The following is a 10,177-nucleotide window of genomic DNA, read 5'->3' as shown; positions in this document are numbered from 1 at the left end:
TGGGGTGGGGAAATCCCAAGTGCCTTTGCCCTTCCATACGGACATGTTTTTCCCTCCCCGCTCCTCTCCTGCCTCTCCTCTGGCCTCCAAGGCCAGAGTTTGTCCCTGCTCTGGAGCCCACTCTCCGGGTCTTGTTGCCCAGGATGGACATGCAGTTTCCAGTGCACAAAATAAAACCTTGCCCAAAATGTGACTATCCCTCCTTCCCATCTTCCAACAGTTAAATTTAATTTGGGATATAAACTATTGAGATTAAAGAGATATCTGAGATATTTTACCATCATGCTGGCTCCTAAGTTAAATAAACACTATAAATCATGGAGCCAGATTCAGCTCTGACTGAACTTTCACATCAATCTTCAGTTTGATGTTGAAATAAGGTGACATACCGATTTCAAGAGTACTGACTTATCCCCTATTGGTGTTTATGTAAAGAGAGTTCAGCTCGTGGACTTCTCCCTGCACCATGGAGATACTGCCAAATGTTACTCAAAGTGGTGTTTTCCTGCTCTGTCTTGCACCGTTCACCAAATGTTCAGGGGGAAAATGGGTCTCAGACAGCATCTGTGTAGGAACTGTTTGAGCAAAGATGTTATATTATTTTGGCTCAGGGTGACAGAACATAATTATCAGAAAACATTTCTAAGTAATAGGCTTATTGTCTGCTCTATTTAAAATAATTTCTGGCAAATGATCCTATCTCAGGCAAAAGACCAGCTATCTTCTTGTGGCAGAATAGATCTGTGTAATGAATATGCATGGTAAGGATATAGGACCTGAATGAGAGTCACGTCTGCAAGACGTCTGTCTACTTACAGTGAAGCTTTCTTGCTACCTTACAGAGAACAGAAGGAAACCCAAGGGAAAACACAGACTATATGTGATGGAAGACGTATGCCCCAAATGCGACGTTCGGCAGATTGACCATTTTTACTGCAAGAGCAAAAATTCTCAGCTGTCTTAGCAGCTCAGCTGGCTTAGCAAAGGAAGTAAGGCAAGTACTTTGCATGCCTCCATTAGAACATAGGTATGTTTTATGTGACTGGATGACATAAAACAGTGGTTCTCATCTCTTTCTGTAGCTGTGAAATCTGGCCCTGTTCATGCTTCACTAGGCCTGCTGGAGTCAACACATCAGTGAGGATCTCTCGTTTGGCAACTACAGCCATAGAAATTACCAAAACTGAGAGAGCAGTGTAGTGCTTCTTGGTATTTTGCCTACCTACAGTCCAGCTGTGGAGCACACTCTCCCATTCTGCTTGTCCTACATTTTGACAGCGACAAAAGCTTTTCAAATCTTTTAAATGATTGCATGCATAGTCTTCAATGTTTTTAAATCCTTTGTCATCACCTTGCTTGACCTTTATATAATGGAGGACTTTGAATTTTATCCTCCAGTTCCTAAAATCAAGCTCAACAGCTTTTGGTTGTACTGTGTTTGTTATGAAATTTTTGCCAGTCTAGATGTAAAAGCATCGAGTCATGGGGATTGCACAGTGTCCCTCAGAAATAAGTCCCTTGATTGATTGCTCTCAGTACTAGATGTCTGCTAGCATAATGCTTTCCTGAATTCAGTTTCCAGCTGCTTGTCTTACCATTCCCTCGCCTGCTTTGTTAAAGAACTTTATACTGCTTCCTTGGCAAGGCTTCCTTGGTGAGCTGAGTTCCTGACTGAGTTCTTCACCAATGACAACCTTTGACAGGGCCCTATGCCCATTGCAACTTGACAAATCATGGGGTGCATCTGCAAACTGGAATTTTGCACAAGGCCCCACGACCATGCGTAGGCTTGTAGTCTTAGGGCTGGCCGCTGTGGGGTGCTTACCATGTCTGTGTGACACTGAACATGCTCAACTCCCATCAAAATATTTGCTGGTGGAGGACATTCGGCATCCCTCAGGCAACCCGGGAACCTTGGATGATCAACTTGTGTAAATGGAGTTTACTGACGCCTGGACATTCCTGTTGCTGCCAAGCAAAGGGCTGTTGTGTCGAAACAGCCGCACTAGGGGTTGCCTCTTGGCCAGCCAGCAACCCGTCTGAAGGTAATTAGGGAATCCTGGGCATATTGCAGATGATTTTTTAGGGCTGTTGTAATGGAGTTATATGAGGGAAATGGAAGGAGGGAAAGAAGATAGTATGTACAGTTAGAAATTATTTGTGTTATTTATTTATTTCTGGTTTGCTTGTTGGTTTCTTGTTTTGGTTTTGTGTGGGGTTTTTTTTTTTCCTTAAAGCAACCCCTGACAGTCTTTTATTTGCAAAGAAACATGATGTACTTACCAACAGTAGGAATACAGAACTGTTTGTTGAGCTGTGGCATTTTTAGCTTCTGCTCCCTTGAGCTGCTGATGAGACATTGAGAAATACTTGTTTAGTGGCCTTAGAGTTGTGTAAATCCTTTTAGTCAACAAACTTGGCCGCTCTTTCAAGTTAATGTGCCCTTAAAATGTAACAACATTAGACTATTTGTTTTTGCAATGTTAATGTAAGTACTTTTGCTTATAAACAAAAAGCATCTATAAAAAGGGCTCTGCAAAGCGACAGTCAGTCCACAGTGTGCAATAGCGCTCCTTCCACAGCGCCAGCCCTTTCCAGAGAGTGAACTAAATCACCATCCTGCTGAAGCCCAAGGAAGTGTTTCCATTCACTTCAACATAATCAAGATTTGGCACAGTAAAAAAACAAGCTCTGAGTGTCAACATGCTCTACCTCTCCCAGATGCACAGACGTGCATTTTGGCCCTCTGTCTGTGTATGTTTTATAGTTAGGCACCAGTTTGTTAATGTAAATCCCAAAGGATTCCTTAAGTCTGTAAACAGAAAACAAAGATGCAAACCTTAAAGCTCTTCCATTAGGTCAGAATGTCCCTTTTCCCATCAATGACAGTTGCCTATGCCATTGGAAGTATGTCGGCAGCTTTCCTGCTGTACACATTATATCCTGTATTTTGCAGTTTAAACTTCAGTCTTTTTCCCTATTAAAGCCCTTCTGGGAGTACTCAGTTGTGTGAAGTCGTTGAAGTCAGTGGCGAGGATTCTTATTGACTTCAGCGGAGTTTGGATCAGGTCCATATAATTAAGCCACAGAAAAGGCTGTTTCGCTCCAGTATCTTTTCCTAGTTTAACGGTGTTACCTGGATAGGATCATACACTCTCCATCCTATATGGCTAATAAAAATGGCACTGAAAGCTACTGAATAGCCAGTAAGTTGCTGAAAGGTTATTGCTGTTATGGGTTGAATTATTTGTTGCCACTTGAACCTATTTTTTCTTTTTTTTTTTTTTTTTTTCTGGTTGGCAAAACATCCTATAATTTTCCCTTTTACTTGGGTGATTGAGTTTTGCCAGCTGATGTCCTGGCTACATGGACTGTTTTCATATACCTCTGAAAGAAAGGTCTTTGGATGAGCAGGAAGAGGAGCGTGTCTTGTTCCCTCTCCATCTTCTACCTCCATTTTGCACATTGGACTTCTCCGATGACAACTGCGAAGATGCTGGTATGGGCACTCTTAGTGGTGTGACAGCCTGTTGTGATGTGCTCATGCACAGGAAGTCTCTCCCGCTCCGGAGGCTTTAACTGTGCTGGAGGGCAGAGCTGCTGCTTGGACGAGAAATGATCTGATCTTGATGGTGGTCTCAGTCCTCTGAGGACATGATGTGAAAGCTCCTGACCCTGATGTAAAAAAGCATGCAGCCTCCTGTGTTGTAGCGACTGGCTCTCAATCACTGCCTCTGGCTACTGTCCACTCCACTGAAGTGTGTTTCATCTGTGGTAACGACAACCAGCTTCTGATTTGGGGACTCCGGCTCCTCTCCAAAAGACACTCTGTATGATTGCCTCCTCCTATGACCCTCATCCCAGGTATTTCTGAGCTCCCAGACACCTAAGCAGAGGCAGCCTGAGGAAGAAACTCTCAGGGTCCCCAGCCCTATGGATGGGCTCACAAAAAGAGGGCTGCAGGAAGAGGAGGGGAGGGGGAAGGACCTGGAGGACTGAAAGACTGTGATGTCCTCTCCTTTCTTGAAGAGGTGGGAAAACCAAGGATTTTGGTTAAGTCCAAGCAACCTGCCCATAGAGTCGTTGCAATGTGCTAAATAGCAAGTGTAATGTTGGAAATAACAATTCTTTTGATTATACTGTAGTGCAAGAAGCAGTGGGTTTTGCCCTACCTCAACTGCCTTGCTGGAGCAAAGGGAGGCAGCTGCCCACAGACCTGAGCAGTGTGTCTGGGAGCACCAGGGAGGGAACCGTCTCCTCCCTTCCCCATTCCCGCACCTCGTGCAGGAGCTTTGCTTACAGCTTTCCCCTGACCCAGCCTCAACAGCACAAGGCACAGAGAGGTTTTTGGAGAGGCTTTGACTTTGTGTCACCAGCCTCCAAGGGTAGCGGGCCTCCTTCCTTGTGAGCTACCTCTGAAGGAGGAGGAGGAGAACACGGAGGAGGAGAAGGAGGAGGTCTCAGGACTCCAGTGGCCAGAGCAGAGAAACAAAAGCAAAAAATCAAAACGGGGAAATCTATTTCCCATGGAAAATTATCAAAATGAAAGGTTGCCAAGCCCGTCCCTGCTGCATCCACAGTGACTGTAAAGATGAGGATAAGGTAGCTACTTTCATAGTGGGGTTGTGGGGAGGAAGGTTGGAAGCTTGGGAGGACATCTGAAGAAGGCATTCAAATAAACAGCAGGTAGGGTAAAGGGATGGGCACCATCTTCAATAATGCAGGCTCTAGAGGAAGGAGAGAGAGAAAATTCAGAGAGGAGGTAACAGGAGTGACTGAGGGTGGAAATGCCCGCTGGGGATGGATGTGGGGAAGATGTGAACAACTCTTGTGAAGGAAACAGCAAGAGATGGATTAGCAACGAGCTGAATGCAAAAGAATGACTCAGTAGTGATGCCTCCATTACAAGAGCAGCTGAGGGGGAGTCTTGAAATGCTAGTGCAGGGAGGAAGAGGCCAGGCATAGGTGCAAGAAAGGAGGAGGAGAGAACAAATGCAAAAAAAACCTTCCTTTGGAAAAAAAATAATCTCCCTACCCAAAGCTGTAAGCAAATGAATTCAAAGCTATTCATGGTACTGACATCAATTCTTTGCTCCTGAAACAATAATGGGAATAAGGGGAGAAAGTGGGAGGAAAAAGAGGAAATGAAGGAAATTAATTTTTGGCAGTAAAATTTATCAGGAGCACTTCTGGAAATGTTATTCAAATTTCCCAAGTAGCAGAGGCTGTGGCTCAATGAGATAGATAGTAAATCAACTTTCAGGGCACTTAGTGCTGACCCAAATCCATTGCAAACATACAGCACAAAGCAGTGAGCTGCTATTTTGAATCCCTTTGCTGCTTCTTATTCACCAGACGACGTGGTTTTGGATGGGTTAACGTTATTAAAGCAACTTTCATGCTAGCTCAGGTGCTACACGTCCCCCTGCAGCTAGCACGAGCCCAGGGTGATGGAGTAAAGCTGCACAGACATTGGGTCACGTGTTGTAGCCAATTCAACGGAGAGGCAAACGTGTGAGCGTGACTGCTCAGGGCCAGCTTTGTCCTGCCAGCTGACCTGCTAGCATGGAGAGCTGCTGCTGATGGTGACGAAGCCACAGCCTTTGGGGCCAAAAGCCCGCTGGTGGGTGATACCAGTGGCTCTTGAAGGCCAGATGTGCAAGGAGCCCCAGGTGATGGGGGGAGCAATGGGGCTTTGGGCAGCCCCTTGGTCCCCAACTTCCATTGAAGTAAATGCGTTGGGAGAATGGGATCTTTTGAAGACCCTGCTGGGTGCCTTGACAAATGTGTCTCTGGGTGTCTCACCAGAAACCACTCAAATTGTGAAGTTTCTCCATCACTTCCACAAACTTGAACATCCCCTTACCCTGTGGCCATGCTTCCCCGGGCTGAGCTGACCTGCTGGTCCTTATCTCACGGGGATGCCTTTGACTGGCAGTTTGGAAGATGCCATCAAGAAAACTTAGGACTTGTTGAATTCATAAGGGCTCCAAATGGTCCTTCTCCAAGGGTTTCCTTCGTTGCAGTGACGAGGAACTGGGGGAAGTCACAGCGGCTGCGCTGGCTGAACACCACCCCTCTCTGGCCCGGGGCCAGGGCTGTGGTGTACAGGAAAGACCTCACTGACAGAGGCTGAAGTCAGATGTGACCCTTCAGCCTGGGAGAAGCGTTGCGGAGCCTGATGGCAGCTCGCAGAGGGAAAGGAGCACCTCTTTAATACATACAGGGATGTGAGCAGCTGCAAGGTTTCCTTCGGCAATCCACAGTTCTTGGAAACTGGTAGTATATATTTTGGGGTGCTCTGCAGAGCAATGATATGATCAAAGGCACCTTAGGGTAGGAACTTGATTGCTGCGAGAAGCTCCAAGGATAGTGTGGCGTAGAGAGAAAGTACCTCCTTTTGAAGAATTTCCTATCATGAAATGGAAAGATTTTACACTTCAACAAGCCAAGGACCTTGAAAGAAGAGTTTGAAGGCAGGAAGAGAAAGCCCCTCAGGTGAGCTCAGGTCCATGAGAGACATTACTAGTGCTATGTCAACATGACAGCGATGCAAGGTCAGGTGAGGTTAGCTCTAATGGCACACAGCTAACAGGATGCCTGGGGACCCGACATGAAAGGGGCGCTCCGAGTTGCTAATGCCTTCATCTGGGTCAGCAACTGATAGTCAGACAGTGATTCACAGAACTTCCCTTCCCTGAGAGGTCCTGTAAATATATGGATTTTTTTAAGCAGTGAGGAAGTGAATAGCCATGCTGAGGATTAAGTACTCTTCACGCCTGACCTCAGGCTTTACCCCAGCCCCAGCCGCCTGCTGCTGAGGCGCTCCTCTCTGGCTTTCTCCACATTTTTTCCCTCGCCCTTTCCCCTACTCCCTCCTCCCTCCTCTCCCCATGTTGGGGCCATCCAAAATTGAGTTCCTGCTCTGGCATGGGGTGGGGAACAAATGTTGAAATCCTTTTTTTTTTTTTTCCTTTTTCTTTTTTCTGTGAAATGCAATTCTTCTCTCTGGTTGTCTTATTTTCAGTATATCCCCTGCTGGACCCCTCACCCATTTTCTCTGATCCCAGCTCTGCACAGCTGCACAAAGATGTCGGTGACATTGCAAGAACAGCCTCCCCAGGGGCTCGGTCTGGCCCTGAAGGCACCTTGCTGGTGCCAGCTCCGTGCTCAGGAGATCTCTGCTTGCCACAACTTGAGCTGGCTGGCACGGAGGCTGGCGGGAGCCTGCTCGCACCCACCACTGGGGCTCTACCCAGCTCATGCCCTGGGCTACACACATGCACACCATAAATCTTCACAGGGCTTCTGGTAAAACCCTTCAATTGAAGAAATGCTGTTATTCACTTGGTGGTGGTGTTTTTTGTTTTGTTTTTTTTTTTAGTTTGGTATTCCAGTTCAGACTTTAAAGACTGAAAGAGCTATCTCAACAAATTTCAGCAGGATCCTTTAATCTAGCTTTCTCAGCTTCCTTCTCATCCCCAATTGATCTGTCCTCCAGAGCCCAGCCATTTCTGAAAAGGCCATGTCCTTCAGGGCAACATTTTACTCCTTTCTTGATGTCTTTTGTTTATCCCCTAATGTAAACTCTCTCTGTGACAGGCTTTTAGCATGACTCTTTCTGTGATAAGCTCTTTAGCTTTTTTTCCTTCGGGTTTTGTCTGTAACAAAAATGATTTACCATTGGGAAGCCTTTCCTCGCCTGTTTTTTATCCCAAATTTCCTGCCTCTTGTCATCTTTACATTTCGTTTCTCCTAGGCTGCCCTCTTTATGTGTGTTTGCCACTGCATTGGTCTCCTCAGCAAGATGATGTTCTGAAGTTTTTCTGGGGAAAAGAGATTATTTCCCAAACGAGGTTAGGTAGGTAAGGAAAACCTGCAGAGTAAGCAGAATTTGACCAGCAGAAGAACACGGCTTATTTTATTCAGGGACGACATTAAGATAAATCTTTCAAATCACCCCCTTCCAAATATAAGCTTAGTCTGCTTTAGGAGACACTGCTGACATAAATCAGCCAGTTTAGCTGCTGGTAAAGGCTTTGTAGTGTAGACAAGAGCTCCTAAGTGAAGCTGACTGAAGTAGCAGTGGTTTGACTCAATTGCCGTACGTCAGTTAGGTAAGGTCACCGCTTTATTCATGCAGCGTCTCTGCAGATTCATGTAGTCCCCCGAGGGAGTGACGCTCTCCAGCAAACCTTTTTGCATTTGTTATTTTCACGTCCTGGGTGTCTTCTGGCAGTCATCGTATGCATCACTGCTCGATTCCAGCCTCTCATGTTCTCAAGTCTCCCTTACAAGCAGGGTGGGATCTGGCTTGCGGAGCTCAGGGTTGTCTGGACTTGAGTGAAGTGAATCATCCTCACAGAGTAATCTCCCTTCTCCACTGAGGCTGAACTGCAGCAAGCTGTTCCTATTCAGCAAAGCACATAAGCCAATTTTTTGCTCCATTTCTATTCAGCAGAATGTTTAACCATGAGTTTAATATTAAACTCATGCTCAAATCCCATGGCTTATTATTGGATTTAGATGAATGTCCACACTACATCACTGAATGAGAAGGGGATTAATTACAAGGAAGGGGGAACTTTGCTGAGCTGTGTTCAGGCAGAAGAGTGGTGCACTCCTGCCCCAAGGCTTCCCCACTCCACCAGTTATGCATCCAACAGTTTATTCCCAGGGGATGGTGTTGATATCTTAATCTCGCTCATCTTTTTGTAGTATTGGATTTGCCAGGTGAAATGGCCTGTGGGGTTGCTCAAGACCTTGGCGAGCATCTCAGCTTTGCTGGGTGGGAAGGGTGATCCCATGCGGTGTGCAGAGAGCATCGCTCTACACACACGGTTTTTCTCATCTCCGGCTTCAGACAATGGAGATGGAGGAGATGCGTGAAGCACAGTGGGCTGATCTGACTGCTTTGCCATAGCAGATTTCACACAAGCTCAGAAGGGTAGAAATTGAAATACTCAGTTTCTGCAGTGTGTTTTTAGAAGGGAGGAGGTGACAGCTCCATTTGTACACTGTGCAAGAGCAGTTTGGGCAGGGCACCAGATGCCTGCTGGTCTCTGTGAAGGGGTTCTTGCTTTCTGTAAAGGAGATTCCTCCCTCCCAGTTTACTCCTTGTAGAAAATGCATGGTTTTAGAAGTATACTGTCTTCACAAAATCCTATGATTTACATCTCTTCCTCTAAGGCAGGAGATGACATTATATTAGAATCATAGAATCACAGAATGGTTTGGGTTGGAAGGGACCTCGAAGACCATCTAGTTCCAAGCCCCCTGCCATGGGCAGGGACACCCTCCACTAGACCAGGTTGCCCAAAGCCCCATCCAACCTGGCCTTGAACACTTCCAGGGATGGGGCATCCACAGCTGCTCTGGGCAACCTGTTCCAGTGCCTCACCACCCTCACAGCAATGAACTTTGTCCTAATATCTAATCTAAATCTACCTTCTTTTACAGATTCACACAGATTCACAGATTGGTAGGGGTTGCAAGGGACTTCTGGAGATCACTTAGTCCAACTCCCCTGCTAAAGCAGGATCACCTAGAGCAGGTTGCACAGGATCATGTCCAGATGGGTTTTGAATCTCTCCAGAGAAGGCGACTCCACAACCTCTCTGGGCAGCCTGTCCCAGTGCTCAGTCACCCTCAAAGCGAAGTTTTTCCTCATATGCAGATGGAACTTCCTGTGTTCCCGTTTGGGGCCCATTACCCCTTGTCCTATCACTGCACTCCCTGATAAACAGTCCCTCTCCAGCTTTCCTGTAGGCTCCCTTTAGGTACTGGAAGGCTGCTATAAGGTCTCCCTGGAGCCTTCTCTTCTCCAGGCTGAACACCCCCAACTCTCTCAGCCTGTCCTCACAGGAGAGGTGCTCCAGCCCTCTGATCAGCTTCGTGGCCCTCCTCTGGACTCGCTCCAACAGCTCCATGTCTCTCCTGTACTGGGGCCCCCAGAGCTGGACACAGTACTCCAGGTGGGGTCTCACAAGAGCGGAGCAGAGGGGCAGGATCACCTCCCTCGACCTGCTGGTCACACTTCTTTTGATGCAGCCCAGGATACGGTTGGTTTCATATTCGTGAAATGATTTGCACAACCCTGTCTTGTCCTTAACTGCTTGCCATAAAACATACTAATCCCTTACAGAGCTGCATTTCTGTCCCAACTGCAGCTAAGATG

The sequence above is a fragment of the Balearica regulorum genome, chromosome 1 (assembly GCF_011004875.1).
Source record: "Balearica regulorum gibbericeps isolate bBalReg1 chromosome 1, bBalReg1.pri, whole genome shotgun sequence".
Lineage (NCBI taxonomy): Eukaryota > Metazoa > Chordata > Aves > Gruiformes > Gruidae > Balearica > Balearica regulorum.
The sequence above is the reverse complement of the archived record's forward strand: the minus strand, read 5'-3'. Positions refer to the sequence as shown.